A 25746-nucleotide genomic window follows, 5' to 3' on the forward strand; every position below is an offset into this window, starting at 1 on the left:
ATAAGATAGATAGATAGATAGATAGATAGATAGATAGATAGATAGATAGATAGATAGATATCTGTAGATATATATACATATACACACATATACACATTAAATTGCCAAAAGTATTGGGTCACATGCCTCTACACACACATGAACTTTAATTGCATCCCAGCCTTAGCCCGTAGGGTTCAATATTGAGTTGGCCCACCCTTTGCAGCTATAACAGCTTCAACTCTTCTGGGAAGGCTGTCCACAAGGTTTAGGAGCGTGTCTATGGGAATTTTTACCATTTTTCCAGAAGTGCATTTGTGAGCTCAGTTACTATTACTCGGTTACAGTTACCGTTGTCACACTGGTCCCAGGCTCCCCTGAGACCGGGACCAGCGTGACAATGGGAGGGAAGGGAGGGGAGGGGGGACACGGGCTGGCAGCTTATACAAGCGATGCGCCGGCTCTAAAGCCGGTGCATCGCTTGTATGTTAATGGACATCGCTGCCTGTTCTGAAATGTTGTGTCTTTCCCGCTCACACGCGCCGCACGGCATGCCTGAGTGGGCGGGGCTAAGAGGCCGTATATACACGGCCTGTTACATCCAGGAAGCGGTTCATAATGATTAATTAAAATATATATATTATTATTTTTTCCCCATTGGCACATGTCCCTCATGCCAAGCACTCAGAATAACACTGCAGGCTCCATACTGCACTCTCTATTTTATGAATAAGAATGTAAAATGCAAGTGCAGTATGAAGCAATCAATGCAATGTCCTGTGGAGATTGGTATCAGTTCTCTGTTATAATGTGGCTCAATATTAGCGTTAATAATTGGCTCGTTTGTATCATTCATATATTTAGACATTTAATTATGATTATTTCCAGACATAATATTCTCTCTTGGGAACTATGTCTGAATTTATCAAACTTGGCCATCCACTTTATTTATTTGAACAACAAATGTCCCACAACAGCTGTTTCAGATGACATTGGGCTGCAAGGGGGGTACAAACAACCATTACACATTACCTGGGGCATCATCACTAAAGAAAAGGTACATCATCCAGTTTTCAAAGTTTTGGACAATAGCCCACTATTTATAAGGATCTGCACAAAAGTTCTCAGTCATAACGTACAGCCCATGTCTGCTTGTGTGCCAGGATAATGTGCTATGATGTACTGCCACCTTAAAGAATAATTTTAACATGCAAAATGCTATATGGCCCTGATTCCCTCCCTATTTTTGTGGCCTCTACATACCTGCAATCTTAAAGTGGACCTTTACCCCCTTTGACTAAACATCACATCAGCATACAGCTCTCATGCTGACATGAAATCATCCTACATTCATTAGCTAAACAAACATATTTTTATTTTGCTTCAAATTATTGTTTTTCCACTACCTGGTCCAGATTGGCACAAATTATGTAATTGTGCCCAAGCGTTGCATCCTGGGAAGGTTACATCACAGTGCATTGCTGGGAAATCTCATGTGTAATCTCACGAGATCTCAAGGAAAGGCATTTTCCTCACCTGAGATGATGTGCATGGTCACATGTCCTAGTCACATGTGCCAGAGTTCCTGGAAGTAAAGGGAGATCTAGTAACCTGTCCTTAGTTAAAATGGCCACTGTCAGAAGCCTGGAGAAGAAAAGAAAAATAAGATATGCAAACAATCAAAAACCTGCAAGTATGTGTTTGTAGATTGGCATTACTAAACATTTCTAAATGTACTGTATATTATTTTTAAGATATAGGTAAAGTTCTTCTGTAGGCTAAAGCAAACCTATAAGACTGATGTAGTGGCCTTACCTTCTGTCTTTAAATGGTGGGAGATTTACAGTGCACATGTGTTAAACATCTTTGATGTCCACTGCTGTTCTGGGACCGCATGTCCCAAGAAGCAGAGTGGCTTCACCACTTGTGAATGCCCTAGCTTGCATCATCATGTTGTTGCACCCTGCTGGGTAGAAAGGGGCGGGGTAACTCTGGTTGTCACACAGGCAGAAAGAAAAGTGGCTGGCGTTGATATACTGTATTGTTTTGAGGCAGAATATGATTCAAATGCATGGGCTTTAGGCAGGAACAGGCAATGAAGATCCTGGATGCTATCCATTATTGAAGGGATAAAAAATGTTGATGAAATATCCTCTGAGCATTCAGCAAACTAGAAAACCCTGTTTAAAAACAGCTACTGAGATAAAGTCTCACCCCAGAGGGGTATATTATTTTGGGTTTGCTCTGAAATAGATGAACAGAAAGGGTGCCGACAGATGGCATGATATTTTCACAAGAATAATGGATGTTGACATAACTGGTCATCTTCCAACAAATGGACCATTGGTAATATTTGCTTTATGGTAAGAACAGCACATTTGTGGTACTTTCCTTTTTCACTCTTCTAAACAGAAAATCTCCCTGTGCGGCAATGCGCTCCCTCAAGTACCAGAGGCACTCATTATTAGACCCTTGGGGGTCTGTAACAGCACAATTACCATAAATAATGTTAACAATCAGACATACAGCATACTGTAATCAGGCTTTTTTTATGAACAGCCCAAGAAACCACTGTGCAATATTCAAAACCAAATAGATTCACTTACCAAGCGCAACATACCCACTTCTCTTTAAAACTGTGCAATATTACCAAATAATAGAGCCCTCATTAGTAAAAAGAAAAATGCTTCCTGTTAACATGTATAATTAGAAATGAGGTTTAAAAAACAGTAACATGCTTTTATGGTTATTTATAAACAATGAGGTTAACATACAGTCTATAGTTAAAACATATAAAAATGGCTGTAGTTTCTGTAAATTATGCAAATGTCTCCAATCTCTCATGCCTGTTCAGCTATTACATGAAGAGAGTAGGTGAGACTTACATCATGCATACATATACATTGCCATATGGATGTTTCATGTATAACAGATGACTTAGCGTAAGCAACAAAAAAATTTTTTTACTGTATGCAGGAGAAGTTGTATCATAATCTACATTTACACTTTGTAGTACTCGTAGTACTATTTGGAGACATTTTCAGGAATGTCCACTGAAAGAAGCAGTAAATACTCTCATTTAATGTGAACATAGATTGTTCACATTAAATGAACAATATTGTTTCGTCAGGTGCAAAAAAGTTAGGAGGCGGAAAATGTACAGTCATCTTGACTAAAGAGAGGAAAAGCCCTGGGAAAGTATTAACATGTGTGGTGTTAGTGCAAAAGAAGTCTTAACGGATTGGTAGTTGCTGATCAGGAGGAGCCACAGGGGCAGGGACAGAGTACTGCAGGGAAGTCATTGGAGAGTGAATAGTCCCACCTGGCTTTCTCATTCCATTATTAACAGGGGGGTGGAAGATTTGTTTTCAAAAGGCAAACATGTAAGAATAAACACAGACCTACCCAAGGTGATGAGAGCCTAACCAAACATTGGGACCAAATCTGCAATATACGGAGAAGGCATAAAAAAAGAGCTCTCAATAAAAGCTAGCAGAAATCAAGAGAATGTTGATACCGAGCAGCCAGGCATTTTATTGCAGAAGAGAAATAATGTGAGGGTGATTCGCACAGCAAACAGCTATCTCACAGTATACTATGGCTACTAGACAGACGTGCGATTCGTTTCGTTCCGAATCGAAATTCGGACGAATTTTTGGAAATTTGGACGTATCCGAATTACAGACATAACGAATGCAAACGAATCCAAATTTCCATTTCCGAAATTCGGTAGCGGTAGTTCGAACGTTCGTTTCGTTTTCGTTTCTTATTCATTTCGTTCGTTGGAGCAAAGTGACATTAGAGAAGGAGAAAAACAACGAACAAAACGAATAAGAACCGAATAAGAACCGAAAACGAAACGAACGTTCGAACTACCGCTACTGAATTTCGTCCGAATCCGAATTCCGAATCGACTTTCACACCCGAATCCCGAAAAACGAAATAACACAAATCCGAATTTAAAACGAAACAAAACTAAACAAATTTTTTGGCAGTGCACATGTCTAATGGCTACTATATGGAGGCAAGGAACACAGGGACTTCTTGTGCTCCTTGGCTCCATGTAGTGGCCATAATGCACTGTGAATCTTGTTCACATAGCTGTTCACTGTGCAAATGGTTTATAAAATTACCCCTATGTCTCTTCTACAATAAAACATTGTTACCCGCCTGCTTGAAAATTTCTTTTCAGTGTACACTAGGCTGAATATGACTGAAGATGCATATCGCTGGTGCGGAGGTAAGTATTTGAGGCATGTGACTATGATGACATCTCTTGGTAGTGCTGTACTAAGTCTACTGCAGGGATGACACCAGACAGCAGATGGTGGGAGAAGTATACTTTCAGCCCTGCCTGCACCTTTAGAGTTTCAGGAATATTTAGAAGAACAAACTCAGTCAGGCGAGAACAAAGCTAGAGTCATCATTTTATGGCAGATATTTCTCTTCTTACAACATTAGGAGACCCATATATCTTCATACAAATAGAACAGCAGATGGAAGATAAAATGTACACCATTTTTTACTGCCAGATTGTTACTGGAAGACTATATAATTCTGCATAAATTTATTTTTATACAATAACAATGTGAAACAGGCACTTTGTATAGAGACCCAGTTTGTAAGCATTAAATCATACATTGTTAAAATAGTTTTTTTTTACCTAATGACGTTTATATAGGGCCAATTCACATCTATGAAGTTTCCTGTGGTATATTGCTGAGGTTTACCACAGGAAGCAGTCCATTAATTTCCGTTCAGACAGTTTACATTATCGGTTTGCAGTGCAACACAACACCAGTGCACACTAGTGTCCATTCTTCAACAGATAGCAATGATGGTAATGTAATAAAACCGAACAGGCTTTTTGTGTTTCAGCAAATGCTGATTAATTGCTGTTCAGTTTTATTGTCCTCATAAACATACAGTATAATATCAAGACTGCATGCTATCAAACATAAACAAGAAGTATCAGTGTATAAGAAAATCATGTGTTAATGCTTACAAGCCAGTGTGAAAATGTATGCAATAAAGCTTGCCATGGATATGCTTACTGCAAGCGCATATGTTTGAAACAAAGCAATTCTGTGCTTGGTGCAAGTAAAATGGAGCAAAAATAAAGTAGGTGTCCAAAAGCGACCAAAGGTTTTTTTTTCTTCTTTTAAATAAAACAAGGAATCTAATTGTAGAGCCAAAGGAAATCTCACCGCTCCAATTCCTTAGCCACCATCAGGACTCCCCAGGTGCTGGTCCAATAGGTGCGTCTCCACCTTGGAATGAAGTAGTATACGAACAGACCGCACTATCCAGACAATTCCAATACTTCAGACTTTAGTGAAATTCACAGAAAATCCAGTATAACAATGAATAAAAGTATATAAAACAGGGGTCTCAAACTCAATTTAGTCGGGGGCCACTGGACAAATTTTTTAGTCCCGTGGGGGCCACTACAATATACGGTACCAGTTTTAATGTATGCACATGTTACAAGCGGCAACTGTCACCGATTCAAATTAATGACCAGGCAACAGCTGCTGCATGTAAACGCCTGCACACCGCATGTAATCATATGTGAAACAATTACATGCAGTTAGGAATCAATCACTCTCCCTGGATATACAATTGTTTATCCAGGGATAGTGATTGTTTTTGTAACTGAATGTAATCATATCACATACGATTACATGCGATATGCAGGCGTGTACATGCAGTGGCTGTCACCTGATCATTAACTTGAATGGGTGACAGTTGCTGCATGTAAACACCAGATTACACCCGCAAACCAGCTACAACCTCTCACATGTTTCACCCATAGGCTTATTCATAAAGGTGTACAACTACATTCCAAGGAATCTAGATGGTTCCACCTTGGCTCCACTTTTCGTAGAATAATTTTTTTGTAAATCAGCCCAGCTCTATACACACATGACAAGCCTACATGGCTTTGAATAGCAGCACTATAATAACACTTAAGACCCATTAACTCTTCTATGTTGTGTAACACATACCTCCCAGCTTTTTGAAATGAGAATGCGGGACACCGTTTTGCACAAATAGGACAAAACCTGCATCCCCTTCCCCTATAAAAAAGTAAGGACCTATTTACACCTCATTGCACTGAGCCACAACACATACATTTTCGTGTGTTGAGGCATGCTGCGTTTGGCAACCCAGAATGGGACCTTAATGCATCAAAATGTTATTTTTTGCAGCAAACTGTTGCATTGGGCTGCCTTTAAAGATGTATGTACATTGTGTTACCACGCACTGTGCATGTCTGATCGGGCCCCAAAACTAAATACACAAACAATTATTAGTTAAACTAAAATTGGTTAAAGTGCTGTTTTATCATTACTTTTCTTGTATGCTAGATTTTAAATGCAACAATTTAGCAGCTGGATGGAAGAGTTAGTTAAGTGTAAAACTTTTGGGTTTTTTCCAGCTCAATACATGAAGCCAAAAAGGACAACTGAGAAGGGGGGAGGGAAAGGGGAATTTAGTTGCCAAAAAGGGACAGTTTGGAGCTATGATGTTACATGCATTGCCACAACACATGGTAGTATGTTGGGTTGCATTAAAAAAAAGGCACAGTATCTACTCTATCCTCTCCCTCGTGGCCTCCCCCGAGTTACCTAAATATACTTCTGCCTGGGAACGGGAACTAGACACATCCATAGCACCAGCTGAATGGGAGAAATCCTTTGTCCTCACCCACTTCTTCTCCATTGCTAGTCGGGCACAGGAGAAAAACTTTAAAATACTCACCCGGTGGTATAGATGTCCCATGGTCCTCCATCAGTACTATCCAATGGCATCTGCATCCTATTGGTGCTGTGACACCTCCCCAGGCCATATGACCCATATATGGTGGAGCTGCCCCCAGATCCGGGGGGTTCTGGCCGGGGGTGCTGCGGATATACCTCAGAGTGACGGGAACCGAAATTGCTGCTAACCACAAGATTCTGCTCCTGTCCATGATTTCTGGTTCGCTTAAGTCGGCGAAGAAGGGACTCTTGCGCCACTTCCTCATAGCAGCCAGGGCGGGTATTCCACGCCCCTAGCGTACCCCGGTGGTCCCCACCCTCGCGGAATGGGCAGTGGAGATGGACCGTATGGTGGATCTGGAAGACCTGTTGTCCGGGGAAAACGCAACTGGGGACCGATATGTCCGCACCTGGTCAGTTTGGATTGATTTTAGAAACTCAAATGGTTTCCAGGCAGCCCTCTCTCCCTGAGCCGCCTGCCGGAGATCATTGGTATGGGACTGGGCAGGGGTCAGGGGACACCCCCCCTCCCACCTGTCCCCCTCTCTACACCTGTCCCCCTCTCTACACCTTCTGGCCTCCCCTACCTTTCCTTGCCCCTCACACAGCTCTCTTTCCCCTATCCTTTCTTTGACCACTTTAGCTACCAACGATGCTTTGCATCCATCTGTATATAGCTACAACCTGTAGAGCACAGCGAGCCCGTTTGGAAGGGACCTCTCCCGAACATAGTTCTGATACACATGGTCAATGCAACGAGAGGTGAGATGAAACAGGTCCCCATTGGGGCTGTGTCGGCAGCGCTGATCTTAGCCATGCATCCTGCAATTGATGCCAATATATGTTGGGTTTATACACTTACGCGTCAACACTGTTATATATCCTGATGATGATACCCTTTCTGTATGCCTACTTGATTCCTTTTATATTTTTTTGTAATGGTGAAATGTCTATTTTCCATTTTGTTTTGTATTATATTGAAACTTTAATAAAATCAGATTGGACTAAAAAAAAAGGCACAGTTCAGATTTTCAGCACATTAGGGTGTTTTGGCAGCCCAGATCCTTTCAATGGGCTGCCTTAACACAATGCACATCAACACATTGCAAAAATCTCTCTCCAGTTGACTTTCCTGTCAGTAGAAGAATCCTGATCCCATGTGCCACAGTTCTTTAAATGTCAGAAGTCAATTGATTCTCTGAACATGTTGAATTCACATTTACACAATTCAAAGACCAATTATGCATAGTAACTTATAGTAGCTAATCTCAGGTGAGCTTTTTTATCTAAAGAAAACTGATGTATAATCAGTTGCATTAAGTTACTGCACTGTAATGGAAATCAGGTTATCTAACTAATCCACCAGGCCTGAACTAAGAAAAGAAAGCTGTCCTCATATTAAAAAAACACAGCAGTTTCCATTACTTTTATGACCACAATTTTCCAAGGCTGACACAGCAGTAATAATTAATTATACGTACAAAACTGACTCAATGCCACTGTAGGGCCCACTTCAAATCGCTGTGATGACCATGTTCTAAATGTGTATAGGCTGCAGCAAAAGCTCTGTGGAATTTTTTTTTTTACCCTTTGCAGTGTGTCCCCCTACAAGGGTTAATTGCTTGTTTTGCCTAGAGGATGATGACTAAGGTGATACACTTACCTTAATCTTAAACCTTCTGCATATTTCCTGCGATCAGTCCACCAAAGCTTCTTCCCTTTGCTGCCTGACCGGCTGCAGCTTTCTGATGTCATCCTGTATAATGTAAGACCAGCAGTACTGTAATGTACAGGAGGATGCTAAGGGCCTACTTCCATCCCAGTGCCAATCCCTATCCCAGGATGTCAACCCAGGACTATGACAGTGGAGGAGAGTGCCAAATACCAGTGGAGAGAAGAATGAGGTATGTCACCATATTTATTGTCCCGTAGGCAAAATTAGCAATTAACCCTTGCAGCGGGGAGGTGGATCCACTACAAGGGTATAGATTTTTCATCCCTGGAGTTCATCTTTAACTCTTATCTAATATTTAAATGTTAAAACTGGACTACCTTAGTCTTAGCAACCCTTAGCAGTTTACAGCAACAATAATGCTGACAGGCAGAGCCTTCCGCCAAATGGCATACATGACCAGATTGCCTACAATTTTTTTGTTTTAGAAAATTCTGTTTTCACCTCTTTTTCTTCCTTTGCCTGAATATGGACCTTTATGGCAGGATCACCAGGAATGATTGTAAATAAAGCTATAGATTTTTAAAAACAACAGGTTGAAAACGGCTTTTGAAATTATTTTAACTTGTTGGCATAGTTCTTTGAATAATGATAAAACATCATTGTATAGTGTCTATTTTAAGTCATTGGATATCAAATAGCTAAAAAAAATACAGTACGTGTCTGTGGACTCTTGGGGCCTCTGCTAATTGACCTGTTTTGCTTGGTATATAGAGCAATAACATAAACTGTTTTCCTGTTGTCATGTACGAGTTGTACAGTATATAAGCAGTCAGCTAGTATAGTGTAAATGTATATTTACTGTATGTCAATAGCTGTGCTCACTTTTCTCTTTATTTCTTTACCTTATCTGGACTCCACTAAATATGTAGTTAAATTCAAATGTGTAGGGGTGAGGAGGTGTAGGGGCTCTTTAGGGTTTTTCAGATTAGCTATAACTCAGGCATGTTCTGCCATGAACAGAGTCTGTCCTGAACAAGGTGGATTGCTGGAACATTTTAATGATAGAACATTACTGCCAAAATGTTTCTCCTTATCCCAACCCCATGTGCCTAAACGGACCTTCCCAGTTTATTGACAGTAGGAGGACATTTATCTATCTGCCATACCTCATGTGTGCCTAGGACAAATGTGTAATGAGAAAAGGACATTGAAACAGCTGCTGCCCAATGAGATTTTGACATTGTTTTGCCCACAGAAAGTGGCCTACAAAAACTCACTAACTACTTACTAACTGCTAAAATTAATAACCACTACTCAATACTCATACTATTAGACCTTTCCTAAAAAATGCCAATCCCTTGGCTCCAAGACTTTGCTCTTTCTTGGTTCTCCTCTTACCTATTTAAGTACTCCTTCAGTGTCACCTACCACTCTATCACATCCTCTCCTCTTCCTCTTTTTGTAGGTTTCACCCAAGGCTCTTTCCTTGCTCCCATTTTAGTCTCCATCTACACCTTCTCCTTTAGTTAGTTGATAACCTCCCACAGCTTCTAATGTAATCTCAATGTTGACAACACCCAAATGTACCTCTCTACTCATCCCTTTAGTCTCCTCATGCATCAATAATTTACTAACTGACATACAGTATCAGTATGAACACCACACCACTTCCTAAAAATACATATTTCCAAAACTAAGCTTATAATATTACCCCCACTACGTGTCTCCTCCCTGGACTTTTCCATTAAGATCGATAGTACATCTATCAGTCCTCCTCTCATGCCAGGGTGTTAGGCGTAATCCTGGCCCTACATCCAATCACTGTCCAAATCTTGCCACTTTCACCTCTGTAACATTATCAAAATACACCCCTTTCTAACCAATGACACCACCAAGTTACTAAATAGCTCCCTTATTTTCTCTGACCTTGGCTATTGCAACTCCCTCCTCATTGTCGAACCTATACACAGGCTATCCCCTCTGTAGCATGTCATGAATGTTGCTGCCAGACTCAACCACCTTACCAGCTGCTCAGTGTCTGCAACTCCTCTCTGCCAATAACTCCACTGACTTCCCATTGCCCAACAAATACAATTTAAAATGCTAACAACATAAAAAGCCATCCACAACTCTGACTTGAGCTACATCACCAACTACGTCTCAAAATATCTCTCAAACCATCCTCTTTGCTCCTTCCAAGACCTTATCAGGGCATAAGCTAACATTTTACACTTTTTCATTTTACATACATTTTAAATGTAAATTCCAGTGATACTAAAAGTTATATTTGTGGAGCTTGCTTGGAAATCTTAGCCTGAAGACCTAATTTACTAAACTTGGAGGTTAGCTAAAGGGCAGTGAAGTGAAGAAACGTGAATGCACACACCCATTTATTAGAAAGGAAATGTAAAAAAAAAATACAGCCTGACTTGTGCAATTGATGCTAAAATGGAATATGGCTACATCTCTGCCCTTTTTCTTCATACTTTAGTAAAACAGGACTTGAGATGATTTGTTGTCTCACACACCCTCACTGTATAATAATGATACAGTTTTTTTCATACTATATCTTCTATTCATTAGACTAAGTTCTTTATTTGGGAATTCATTACTCCAGAAGAAGACCTAGGGGTCTATTTACTAAGCTGTCGTAGACAGCCGAGTGAATGACCGACTCAAAGCGAAGTGAGCCGAACGCTGTTCGGCTATTCACTTCAGGCTGGTACGGCTGATTTCAGCCATATATCGGCTGAAATCAGCTGTATATCGGCTGAAATCAGCCGTACATTGGGTGGCTTCGTGTCGGCCGAACATGCACAGCATGTTCGGCCGACCCGAAGTGCAATTTTTTCTATTCTGACACGGCTCCGTGTCAGAATAAAAAAAAAGAAAGATCAGTGTTTCTCTCCTTGGCGGCCGGGAGCGGGAGACCAGACCTGTTTGGAGATCAGTGTCCCTGGTTAGCTGTTAACCAGGGATGCTGATCTCTCTGCAAGTGGCCGGAGCCCAGCTGTCAGAAGCTCGGCCAGCTTCGGCTTTCAGCGTGGCTCAGCCCAGCCGAGTCATATGCGTTCGACTGACGGCCCGTGAATAGCCCGTGCAGCAGTGGGGCCGAAGCTAGCCAAAGGATCGGCCGTAGCTACGGCTAGATCCTCCGGCTGCTTTGTGAATAGACCCTCTAGTCTCTATTCAGTCTGACCCTTTTACAGTAGCAGCATCAGGTTTGCTCAGCCACCTTTTGGCTGTCATATAGAAGTGTGTCCCAGGCTCAGCTGTGCACTCCAGGAGCAGAGTGTATACAAGAAAAATAAATTGTTTGATCTCCCCTATATGTTAAGGAAAACAGCTCAGGGAGTGCAGAGGAGGCATGGGGGTTTGTCACCCCCCTTGTGATGACAATACTGTTAAGTAAAATTAACAAATAGTATTTATTAAAATAATTTTTTTCAAAAATGTAAGTCACCCTGCCCCTGTGCACATGCGCATAAGAATGCAGACACATGCGTAGGGCCATTATTGCTTGTTGCTATGCTCTCCATGGTGAAAGCATAGGTTCATGTTCAGCAATACTGATTATATGATTGATAAGTCCTGTGGAAAAACTATGGGCAGTAAAATTGAATATACAAATTGCATCAACGAATACAAAAGGACTCCCCAAGCACTATGAGCCAGCTAAAAATATGGCACATTTGGCTGACTAAGCTGTCCAATGATAAGCTAGTCAGTATAATAAGTCACTGCTCTGCTTAATGCACCTAAGTGTGTAAATATCAATGTAAAATCTATGTATAAAAAGCTGCTGGGAGGTAGAGTTTTTTGGAAAATAAGTTATGCAAATCTCTTCTGCCAAAAAATGTTTTCTCTTGTTCCTATCAATTTTTTATCTTGTGTACACTTCCTGAGGCAAGTATGTTGTGCAGTGTAAATTACCAGCTTATTCCCAGCATCAGTAAGATTCAGAGATTGGAGTCAGGACAATGTAACTCCAGTGTGCAAGTGTGAGAGTTACATTATCAGTAACTGCCGAATGACCTACACAGAAGACATGAAAGAAAGTCAGCTAGTAGCTAATAATGGAGTGACAAGAGGGAGGGAGCGTGAATGTTATGTGCCTAGATGAGAGCATAATAGAGGATAATGGTGCCTTAATGTGGTGGTATGCTGTGCCTACATACACATTATGGCAAGAGCCCACCCACCATGTTTCACTTTAAGTTATTGGGCTCTTTATACAGACTTTACATTAAATAGGCAATGGAAGGGTCTGGAAAACAGATAAATAATGCTAAATATCCACCTGCCAGTTCAAAAGAAGAATAAAAACATTACAATGCAATATTTACTATTCACCAGACTATAAAACACTTTGTTGTAAAGATATCTTTTTAGTCCTGACCATAATAAATAAAGCAAGCAAGTATGTACAAAATCACTATACAGTCCACTTAATGGTCTAAAAGTATAATTATAGAACATGTTCTTTGTGAATACTTTTGGGAGACCTCCCAATATCTCCACATGCAAACAAGATACATAAAAGACCATTAGCGGAATACTAGAAAAAGTACCATGACTCTTTTACTGGTCTATCCTCGCCAGTCATAAAACACAGCTGTCATTTTACAACTGGCAATACCACCATCTTGCTGGGTACTGGATAAAATGTGTCTACAATAGAATTGTCTTTGGGAACAGGAAATACACTATAGACTCTATGTGAAGAATATGTATTTATCTGCCATGTAAATTCTTTCATTTTCATTTTTTTTCAGAAACATGCATATCATTATCACCTCCATGCAATCCAGGATTTCTAATGTGTTAATTACAAGTTATTATCAATATTCTCTACATCTGTGTAATGTACTGAAAAGCAATCCATTCTGTCAGTTATGTTTTTTCACAGCCAAAAAAAGGGCAATAAGCACAGTTTATTTTCACATTTCGATAGATGGCTAATTAAATGCTGTTATAAAGCTGATAATATTTGCTAAGAACAATTTTAAGCGTAATCAAAATCTATACTATCCGTTGAAAAAGTTTTGAAAACAACTCCAGATAACAGGTGACATTCTAATATTATCCAGATAATACTCACCCCATGATAAAATCAGGCTATTATTTTGGGCAAGTAAAAAACAGATACAGTGACCGGGTGGTAGAAAAAAACGATGTTTTTGCTTTAAATGTGGAACTATAAGATGTGGAACTTCTAAAACAGTCTACTGGCTTTATTGTAAGGGAATACATACAATTTAGTACATGCATTTAAAATCATACATAGAAATAAGAACACAATATACACGTCATATAACATCACACGTCATATAACATCACAATATCACAAGTGCATATCAATGTACATATTAAATAACTTAGCTTTGATTCTGTGCAAAGGCTCACAACATGGCCCACATACAGTGACATCAGAATGCCCTGGGTCCCCTCCCACAGTTTGTAAAAAAAAAAACGAAAAAAAAAATATTTAAAGGATTTCTATTTTTTTTATTTTTTGCCCTTTAAGCCACATTACAAAGCAATAAAAGACCCTCTACCTGTGGAACTATATATTTTTTTTGTATTGGTATATATCCACAATGGCAGTGTACATATACCAATGCTCTTTTGTACCAATAATAATAAAAAAAAATATTAGCCCTAAAGGAAGTTATAGGTGGTCATTCACCTCCACCACCCTTGAACGGCAGCTTGATCTACTCGGTTTGGCGGATTATAATGCATGTTTCTACTTTCTTATTAATCATGTTCAATTCTGAAGTTGGGAACTATGCACCACCTTTAACCAGGACTGGCCACAGACTTAGCAGACAGCTACAGCACTACTAGATAAAAGGTGATGAGATGCTGAATCTGATTTATTAAGGGGGTTGAGAATATTAACTCAATATTTTGAGTAAATGTTTACCTGATTTATCATGTGAAAATCATGTGAAAAGTAAATTTGCTTTACAAATGATTGAATAATTCAAGTGAACATTCACTCAAACTAATGGGCACACTTTGCTAGTAAGTATATGAGTTTTTTTCAAATATATGAGATTGTTTCAAGTATATGAGGTTTTTTTCAAGAACATCATAGTGTTTCCTTTACAGATGACTTTATAATTAAAAGTACACATTTTATTATTTAAGTGAGATGTTTCACATTGCCTGATGTCTTCTGTGCCTAGCACACACTAATATTCCACTGATGGCATAGGTCCACATGTTTTTGCATTCCAATTAACCAGTATAAGGAGAAAAGTCGTTCTGAAGTAATGCCTGCTTATGTAAGACCTCATACTCTGTAAAATTGCAATGTATTTATGTACCACTTATTTATGTACTTTCTCCTCTCTAAACACATCTTGCAACTTGAACTGTGCAAGACTTATTTACTTACAGTATAACTTAATTATGGTTTTAGAGTCACATCCTTCATTGCTAGTTTTTTTAAATATAAATAGAGAAATGCTAATACAATTTACTGAAGTTGTCTATAGGAGGAAATTAATGAATTTGCTGCAGATGTTGCCATGGTTTTAATCTGACCTATAAAAAGGCTGTATCTTGGAAAAGTACAATTTATATCAGCAAATACAAGTGTTAAACAGCCTCCTCCTCACAATTCTCTATGTTTTTGAAGTTATGTTTAAAGACAACCACTGCCTACATACACAACTGGTTGTGACAACATGAGCTGTGCTAAAAGATTGCAAAAAACTCAGCCTTGAATAAGATAACTACAGTATCGAATAATAAAGACAGTGTGCAGTTATGTGAATAATCAGTTAATATTTATCTGCAAGCTCACCTGTGGTCATAAGCTATGTGTTATAAAAGGAAAAACAGTTGTTCAGAGGTTCCTTGAAGTTGAGTGAACAAGTTGGAAAATATTTTTTTTAGCTTAATCTCATGATAAAGTCCAATTGAACCTACAGTTTAAATCAGCTAAATACATTTCAGGTACTTCAAAACAAAAGAAGGTCACTGTCTTACAGTTCATTTTCTTTTTAAAGTAGTAAAAGCCTGACCCCTGTCAGCAGCTGCAGAGTGGGACCCATGCTCTCTGTGTGGAAACACTGATCTCTTTTTAAAGGTCTGACATACCACTTACAGATTCACTTCTATAGTTCTGCTATCAGCAGATCTTAATCTCCCTACTGATTGGTGAGTACTAGCTCTGACTAAGCAGGAGGCATGCAAGATCTCTGCAGAGAGATCACTGCTTCCCCACAGAGAACAAGTGGAACTCCTTGAAGTGGTGGTGTAGAGGTAGAAGTTTTGAAGACAGTTTACCTGTCTTCTGCCCTAATAGTCACAGTTAATGGGGCTGGAAGTGAGTGGAATCACCCTTACAGCAGGTTCTAACTAGGAATGCACCGATACTGATACTAATTTCGGTATTGGTACCAAGTAATGCTCTTGATACTTATCCTGATACTGGAACTTCCGGTATGAGGAAGCCAGGCAGCGAGTCATTACACGCCGCCGTCTTCCTGATTGACTGGGAAATCGGCTCCATGCTCCCTCGTCACCAGGAAGCATGGAGTTGGCTTCAGGGCCAATCAGGAAGCCAGGGGGCGGGTAATGACTCACCCCCCTGCTTCCTGATTGGCAAAGAAGCTGGCTGCATGCTCCCTCGTCACGTGGTGACAAGGGAGCATGCAGCCAGCTTCCCAGCCAATCAGGAAGCCTGACAGTGTGTAATGACTCGCTGCCTGACTTCCTGATTGCTTGGGAAGCTGCCCAATTAGGAAGTCAGGTAGCGTGTCATTACCTGCTCCCCCCTTCCTGATTTGCCAGAAAGCTGGCTTCATGCTTTCTCGTGACCTGGTGACGAGGTTGCATGGAGCCTGCTTCCCGGCTAAGCAGGAAGCTAGCCAGCGAGTCATTACACGTCGCCCAGATTCCTTTATGGGACTTCCGGTATCAGTATTCCGAATACCAGTATATCGGTATACCCAAAAAAATATTGGTACTCGTTCTGGTTTCGGTACTGGATACCGAAAAAACGGTATTGGTGCATCCTAGTTCTAACTCTTTGCTTCCCTATTAGAGGAATTTACCTTTATTGTTTTGTCTTGGCGACCTCTATCACCAGCATTAAAAAAAGGTGAATTTCTCAAATGGCAAATTAAAACCAAACAGAACTTCTCACTCTTCTCCACTCTATCCAAAGCACAAAAAAAGGTTGGAGCCCAACTTCAACCAGATTTCATTTTATTTGATTTTTTTATAGGATAGAGAAGAGTTTTTTTTCTCTCACTTCCCTTGAGGTCTGTGGCACAGTAAGGACAATTGCGCCAACAGGGTCTCAGACAGAAATTAAAGGACTCTTTAAGTAGAGCTGGGAGGGATTATCATTGTTGGATTTTTATCATTCCATGTGTATCTGTGTAGGAGATATTCCTCCCTTCCTGTGTTCCCACTGGAACATAAATCTCCACAACAGGGACACAGACAGAAGGAGAAACTGAAAGTATAAGTAAACATTATTTGTTTGGCATATATCTACTGCTAGCAAGCACTAGTTATATGCAAAAAAATTACAAAATTAAAAAAAAGTTACCAAAAAGGTAATTACTTGCCTGTGTCACAACCGCTCACTCCCGTCTGAAGATCTGGAGCTACTCGAGTGGCCGAGCAGGATGGTTCTTTGGCAGGGTGAAGAGGAGAAACTCAGTGGAGCTGAATGCACGCAGCCGTGAGTGTGCACGTCAGACATACGCTGTGGGACCCAAGAAGTCTGCACTGGATCAGAGATCCGCACCAGCGCTTGACTCCGGAATGCAAGTGGAACTAAGAAGATGATCGGCTCAAGTGGAATCATTTAAGGTAAGTCCTTAAAGCAGCATGGCGGGGAGGTAAGTAATTGTGACTTTAATGTCACTTTAATAAAGGTTATATCTCTTCCCCACTTTATCAAAAATACAATAAAGGAAAGGTTTTTTTTCTGGTGGTGGGTTTTAGAACTGATAGCTTGGTTGTAAAAAAAAAGGGCATCTTATTCTAAACCTCCCTATGAAGATTCCATTGAGGTCAAAACAAGGCACTTCCATGTAGAAAGCCACACTGGGCCATACTGACAATACACTAGAGGGATGTTGACAAATGAAAAAGGAATACCTTAGAAGAAACCATTGTCAGACAAAGTTAGGATGAGCTCTTCAGGAACTGTCCCCATAACCATCACTAATATAAGTGTATGTAAAATAAATAAACAATACATAAGAAGTAAATTATAGATCAAGCACTCTGAAAATGTGCTCACTGTGTGCCAAAACATGGTATAAATGTAACATATGAATATCCCAATTCATGTAGACTGTCTATTTAATTTTGGGAACAATGACCCATATGTCTAGTTCAGCATCCAAAGGATTTGCTAATTAATCAACTCAGCCCAAGTGTTAACTACGACACATGTCTGGATGTGATAGATAGATAGATAGATAGATAGATAGATAGATAGATAGATAGAGATACAGACAGACAGACAGACATGATAGATTTCAGAAACATTCCAGTGTATTGGGGAAATCTAACACCATTGTACAATGTACTCCCCCACAATGTACAATGTGGGGAGGCGCTACAACATGTTCCAAAGGATAAAAAAAAAAATGTGAGAAGCAGGGGTCACTAGGACAGGAAGGCACAGACGCCAATAAAAAAAAACCTCACAGAGGTTCTCACCTTTTCTTTCTATACTAAAAAGTGTTTTTGTTACTGTCTCTGTCCCCATTGGACATGAGACTTCCCATCACTCTGTCATACTGTCACAAAGATAAGCAAGAGGTAAAATACAGATATCAATAAAAGCCTGCCAAAAACTCTAACAATTTCCAATTCTCTAATATTGGCTGGAATTGGTCTTTTAATTAAAGATGATATAGAAGAGAGTATTGTTTTTTAAACACACAGCGAACATCCTGCCCAGTAATGCCACAGAATTAAACCACCATCTGTCATTCCGTAGCCTCCTTTTGACTACAATGGAAGCTTACGTAAAACAATATGCTGCACAGCAGTGTTACACTGGCCACACACAGTCAGATTTAATTTCCCATTAGGCTTGTTAGATTAACTACATTTAGCAACAACTGTGTAGTATTAGAGATATCATTTAGGAGATTGTTAAGCTGTCACACTACAAATCTGAATCAAAATTTGACTGTGTGACCAGCTTTTTATAAGTCATAAGTCACTTGCTCTACTGGTATGGGAACCTTTTTATACACTGGTGTCAATGTTATAAGGAACTGTTTAACATTATACACTGACTTAATTTTTTTAAGTGATCAGTGTGAATCTTTCTAGCGCATGTGTTTTCATTTAGAGAGAAAAGTTAACTATCTGAAAATGTTTGGTGACTGTCAAATTCACTGCTTTTTTTAATATGTCCCACTTTTTTATGGGGTATAGAGGTTCTGTAATAAATATACAAATCAGATGTCCTTATCTGCACACTTATTTTGAGATAATGTCACAAAGTATGAACCAAAAAAGAGTCATGTGATAGCCAGGCAACCATTTTGCTTGTCAGTTGATTTGTGATTTAGTCCTGAACATTACACAGCACTTGCAGACAGCAGAGTCAGGTTGGTAACCTTCATTTTCTGTACTGCAGTTAAACAATACAGTTTGACCACCTTCAAACATGGATATTGAAGGAGCAGCAACAGACTGATAAAGTCTTCCCTCTCCTCCAGTTAGCATGCTGCTCGTCAGCATATGTGCATGCAGTTGAGACTGATTGGCTCAAAATATTGACCTTTCCTCTTCCATTTTGAGTTGCACTTAGGGTTGCCACCTGTCCAGGACTTACCCGGACAGTCTGGGTTTTGAATGTTGTGTTCGGGTTTCAAGGCATCAGAAACCTGGACACAAGATGTCAAGAAGACAGGGACAACCAAAATTAAGATAGGGGCTACTGGCCCCCCACTGAAAACAGTCTCAACTGTGATATTTACATATGAATGGGCGGCGCTATGTACATATGAATGAGCTACGACTTGTGCTCCCCAAAAAATGTCTGCGCATCGCTAGAGTGTTCGGGTTTCGCTTAAAGAAAAGGTGGCAACCCTAGTTGCAAAATTGTGCTTCCTATCTGCCTGGACTTAAGCTTTAAAGGTAAGAGAGAATGTTGACACTTTATTACAGTATGATGGTACTTTTTAAAGAAACATTCTGACCTTGCCAATGCAGTGCAAAGTGCCAGTGTCTCTACAAAAGGCCCCTTGACCCCCTATACCGGGGTGGGCAACTCTGGCCCTCCAGCTGTTGTGGAACTGCAAGGCCCATGAGGCATTACCAGACTGACAGTTACATGCATGACTTCCAGAGACAGAGACATGTTGGGATTTGTAGTTAAAGCACAGCTGGAAGGACGGAGTTCCCCACCCCTGCCCTATACTTACCTTACCAGCAATCTCTTGTCACTCCTTCCTCGTTCACAGCTAGCACTAAAATAACTAAAATGACAATGACCCAGAGGAGCAGTGATGCCACCACTTAGGAATATGACAGTATTCGGGCCTAGCAACTGGCTGACAGACCCAAGTACTGTCACAGGGGAGGAGGTCACATGCTCTTGCATGCCTGGAAGTGTTGGGTATTGTAAACAGCCATGGAGGGGGAAGAATTGGTAGGGGAGCACTGGTAGGGAAAGGATAAGGGCATCAGGGGGGCCCCTTGCAGAGACACTATCACTTTACCCTTCATGGGCAAGGTGACAGTGTCTAATTTAACATTAATAATGTGAGGTATCTGTGTAAATGTTTCATATAGCATAGGTTAATATTTATTACATTAAAATAAGAAGAATGTGAGATGTGGGCCAAAAGAATGTATAAAGTAAAAGACTGTTCTGGTCCAATCCATATTTCTGTATATGGCTATGTTTTGCCATGTAAAGCAAAAATGTTTATGTTTTGATGGCACTGTAATATCACTACATATAGTACAAAAATGAATACTCTGTACAAAATGGCTAAAGATATGTGTGCAGTTTCATTAAACTCCAAGATATCCTAGCCCTTCTGGCAAATGCCATAACTCCAAGACTATTAGTATAGGTTTGGGTATACATGGTAACTCAACCCTACTGCCCAACAAAAATAGATTTTCTAGATTTGTGATATATACAGTACATATAAATGTAGAAAATATAATTTAAACCTTGTCTATTCATTAATCATGAAAATGATGCCAAGCAATGTATGAACGCTGTGCATAATAAAGCATTCTGGTTAAAAAATGCATGTCTAACACCCAATAATCAATGGGGCTGTCACATACACTTACCTGCTGAGCCTGACCCTTAGTGATAGATGAATTTGATATGGAGTTTCTGGGAAGCAGGGGAGGTAGGATCAATATTATTTCATTAAGCTTCATGTTTGTTTCCTCATTAGAATTATGTCACATAAAAGTAGTAGTAGTATATTCTAATAATATTAAAGCAAGTATTACAAATGACTTAAAGCTAAACTTGTCTCTGAAATGAAGAAAACACCAAATTTCTAGCTTTGGTTTTCAATAGCTTCATGACTATATATATATATATATATATATATACACACAGTATGTCTATCTTAAAATGCCATACACTGTGGCACTGTACTTTGGTTTTCAATAGCTTCATGACTATATATATATATATATATATATACACACAGTATGTCTATCTTAAAATGCCATACACTGTGGCACTGTTACGCAGCCATTTTTCAGGTCTTGATATTATGGGGTTGGTTCAGTAAAGGCAAATAGGCTGTTCACTTTGCAAGGGAATTTGCACTTTGCAGGGTAGGTTATCCTTAGCCTGGCAAATGTGTTAAGTTTCACTTTGCAAAAAATACCCAATAATGTGCAAGGAAAATAAAAAAAGTATTTTTGCTTGTACATGATTGGATGATGGAAGTCAAAAGAGCTTCACCTTGTTCACTAAGCTAAGGGAAAATTCCTTTGCAAAGTGAAGGGCCTGTTTGCTTTTAGTAAATCAACCACTATATATGGCTATAATCAGGGTTTGATATTATGTTCGGTCAGATAGCAGTCAGGACCACATATAAGACATGTTAGCACTTAAAGGTGTATAGGTTGACTATACTGTATAGTGAATTGAGCTGAAGGATCCAGCCGTAGCTTTGGCTGATACGTCGGCCACCTGAGCCCTTTGGTTCAGTCGAACCAAAGGGCTGCTGTACGGGCTATTCACTGGCTAACAACAACTAGGCGGAGTTGTTATTCATTGGCTGGGACCTGCTAGAAGACTCTGGCAGGTGCCGGCCAATAGGAAACAATTGGGCGGAGCTAGTGGTGATGTCACTGCTAGCTTTGCCTAATTGTTTATATTTTGCCGACATCTGTCAGATTTGACATTATGCGGCGGGAGTTATTTGTGTGCGGTCGGGTCAGCGTGCATCGTTTTTAAAAAAAAAAAAATATTTTCTTTAAAATAATTGTATTATTTTTTTAACTTTTTTTAATTTTTGTATTTTCTTATTTTTTAACCAGTTGACATCCGCGGTGTTAAACCCCCTTCCCAATTTTAACATTTTTTTATTTATTACATTTTTTTCTATTCTGCTCGCTACCTTGGAGGTACCGAGCAGAATAGCCGAGCCGAATGCCGCTCGCTGCCGTTCGGCCCCTATGAGAATAAGGGTGAAAGGCAGCGAGTGAGCTGCCGGAGCTTCGACTTAGCCGATCCAGATGTTGGATTGGCTGAGTTGAACTCTTTCTGCACTTCGGCTCACCCGAACATGCAGAGCATGTAGGGCTGACCGAAGACAGCCGATGTACGGCTGATTTTAGCCGATGTACGGCTGAAATCAGCCATACAAGGCTGAAGTGAATAGCCGAACAGCGTTCAGCTTACTTCACTTCTGCTTGGTTATTCACTCGGCTGCCTTCAGCTTTGTGAATAACCCTCTAAGTTAAATCTAATAGTAGTTGGTCACATATAACTGGATACTCCTACCCAATGATGTTACCCCATTGGTCCCTTATTTAGACTCTACCATAGGTCAGTGCATGTTTCAGATGCACCAAAAAGCATTGATCTCCAAATGTTTATGCTTTCAAAACCGTGACCAGCGAGCACCATCACTATCCTATCTAGAAAAGCTAACAATGTGGGGGGGTTTTTTGGCCAATCATCAAACGAGGACCAATGTTTCTTAACATAAGCAATGAGTTTACCACAGGTAGATATGTATTTAAAAAGTCACATCAACAATTTGTACAAAATTAATTTGTAAAAATTAAAGAGTTTTTACACAACATACTGGTCTTAAAACAATTTAAAACAATATCTTGGAACCCACATGTGCATATATCAAACATATTACACTTGTTATCTGTGAACTAAATATAAGAGAAGATGAATCGCAGCAAAACTTTACTTAGAATAGACACTTCAAATAAGGCTCCTGTAAAAGAGTGCCTGTGCACTGCTTTTTTTCCAGGCTTGTTCATGTTACATCCATAGTCATTTTCTGTAATGTGATTGCTGATAATTGACTTGAGAATTGGTCCCAGTGCAGAAATTACAACAGTAACTAGAGTACATGTTTTCAATTTTCACAAATAGGGTATATAGCATCTCATAAATCACTACGCTGCAATGGGCCACTCACTTAATAAATTACAAAAATACACATAATCTTGTAATCCTAAAACAAAGTTTAGTAAAAATAGCATAGAACACAAAGATGTAAATTATGAAATATCTGTTCTATAGCCCATGAACAAGCACCAAAAGTAAATGCTGACCCTCCAAGTTGTTAGAGAGCAGATTAGACCCACCCCCTCCATTCAACGCTAACCTTCCTATTGTTTGTGCTCTAGATAGTGAGCACAGAGCATTTCCCTTTCAATAAATACACAGCAGATGCAACTAAGGCTGGCCATACACATGAATTGTTTTTTACTGTTTGACAAAGATTTAACAAACATGAGAGTTGTGCTAATTTTGGTACCAACACAGTCACTAATGACTAAAAATAGGAGCCTTCAGTGGAAAGAATTTCCAGCTAGTTTGAAAATGATTCTCTGCAGAGGATTATTTTCCATGCATCCTATTAATACAAGAAATCATTTAGATGAAATTGCCAGTGCCATTTAATTAACAAACGACTTTAAACAACAACTGATCATCCTAATATTGCATAATTAAAAAAATAAATAAAAAACATTATTATAGTTTGTTCACATGAGATCATTATGATAATGTCTTGAATTGTATTGTATCCATACTGTCTCCTTTTATTTTGTAAATAGCTGCGCAAACTGTATGCACTATATAAATCCTGCATAACAATAAAAATAATAATAATAATAATAATAATTCATAAATATTGACACATTGTCAAATTTTAACAATTTTCCCATGTATGGCTAGCTCTTAAAAAATACATATTATCTTTCACTAAAATGTATTTAAATTGTTATTCAATGTGGTTTCTTGTTAGCACATTATTATTAATGTCATACTCGTCATATAACACTGACATATCATGCAATGCTTTGGAAACTACTGTTCACTAAACCATTTCCCAAAAGAGCTTACAAACTAATGTCCCTAGCACAGTCATACAAGCACACACATATACAATCTAGAGACAGCCTGTTCAGTAGCTAATTCATTTATATATTTAATGTATTATTATTTTATTATGTGATTATTTGCTGGGAAAAAAATACAGATTTTTACAATTCTGGAAAATCCTGCATATGCTTCCTACATGATCACATGTTCACAAATATCCCATCCATCCCCCTGTCATTAAAAACACAATTTCCCTGTGCAGATTGCATACCATCCCCCGGGAATGTGGTTACCAATGAGAATATGAAAGCAACACCAGCCCCCCGTTTTTTTTCACAAGCTCACAGACACTTTGTGGTAGTATTAAATAATAAGTCATCATGTCTACACATGACCTCAACATCACCCCTTCTTTTTTTTTTATTATTATTTTCCAGCCCAGCAATTAAACAGAAAAAAATCAATCCCTTTGATAAATCTGATGCTTTGTTTTCAAATTACACAGTGATTTTCATGCATCATCCTCACTACTTTCCAAACAGTGACAGCACAATGGGAATAGCTGGTGTAACCTGCATATTCCAGATTCCAAAGATCCCAGTCCAATAAGGGGGAAAAAAGCTATATATGCAAATCTAGTACCTATTAATGCCAAGCTGAATTAGCTGGTGTTTGACAGTACATAAATCTTAGCTGGTATCCAAGGCTGCAGCATCCTGCATAATTTGTCACGGCAATAAAAGGACATGCATTGTAACATGAATTCAGGTGAATATGCCAATGTTGTAATAAACCTTTGCCATATAGAAGCAGAGCAGATACAGTTTCATGCACAGCACATCTCTTCTCCATGCTGTGGTGTACCAAATCACAGCAGGATTTGTTCCTTCACCTTATCTTGTGTCAGCATGCAAGCATTGTTTTCATGTCACGCCGCTTCATTGTGCATCTTACCTTTTTGTGTTGTTTTCTTTTCAGCCGGTCTGTCCAGCTAGGAGTCCCAATATCCCGTCCAACTTGCCTGTGACAAAATCCCAAATGAAGGCATTCTGATTGCTGCTCTGTGCTACAACATCCTTGTTTACTATATGCTGGTGCTGATGCTGCTGACTTGTAATCCTGATTGTGTGCATCAATCATGCATCTCTATGTCTATCTCTTTATCTGTGTTTTCCAAATACTGTAGATGCTGGCTTTTCAGGTTTCCCCTGTTTGTATTAATGGATGGAATTAGAAAGCTACTTGCTCAGGAGAAGAAGAGAAGGAGGGGGTTGGTGGGGAGGGGGAGTAAGAAATACAAAGGGCATGCGCGAGGCAGGTCATTAGTGTCTCTCTTTGAGACGTACAAGCACATCCATTGGGTAAAGAGAAAAATAGCTGTGGAATACAGTGTAGGATTGTGTGCTTATGTGTCACATTCTAAGAGGCATAGAGATAGGATTTCAATTTCAATTTTTGTAATATATTTCTAAAAAGAAATGACATATAACAACATTAGAATTACATAATTAAATTAGGTATGCTTTACAAAGTGAAGTGGTAGATGAATAGATAAAGCCATGGACAGAGAGATATAACAGCATACGTTTACATGTGCATGCACGCAAAGACTCCCTCTCTGTCGTAGGTTTCCTTCAAGTGTGGAGACACATGCTCTATTAATCTAGTTTTATAAGGGTGGCCAAGTCTGCTATAGATAAAGGGAATGTGTGAGTGTAGGTATGTGAACTCATGGATATGTAAATCCTTTATAACAATTACATTGA

General features: G+C 39.4%; 1 protein-coding gene across 2 annotated transcripts in view; it reads right to left on the minus strand.

The window, feature by feature from the left end:
* The window catches only part of PLPPR1 (phospholipid phosphatase related 1), a 105267-nt gene extending 80009 nt beyond the window's left edge, over positions 1-25258 (minus strand). For both annotated transcript variants that reach the window (XM_018555005.1, XM_018555003.1), the window contains exon 1: positions 24936-25258. The gene's annotated coding sequence lies outside the window, so the exon portion shown is untranslated. The remainder of the gene's footprint in view (positions 1-24935) is intronic.
* Positions 25259-25746: the final 488 nt, after the last annotated feature.

The sequence above is a fragment of the Nanorana parkeri genome, unplaced genomic scaffold, assembly GCF_000935625.1.
Source record: "Nanorana parkeri isolate BGI_ZX_2015 unplaced genomic scaffold, ASM93562v1 scaffold181, whole genome shotgun sequence".
Taxonomy (NCBI): Eukaryota; Metazoa; Chordata; class Amphibia; order Anura; family Dicroglossidae; genus Nanorana; species Nanorana parkeri.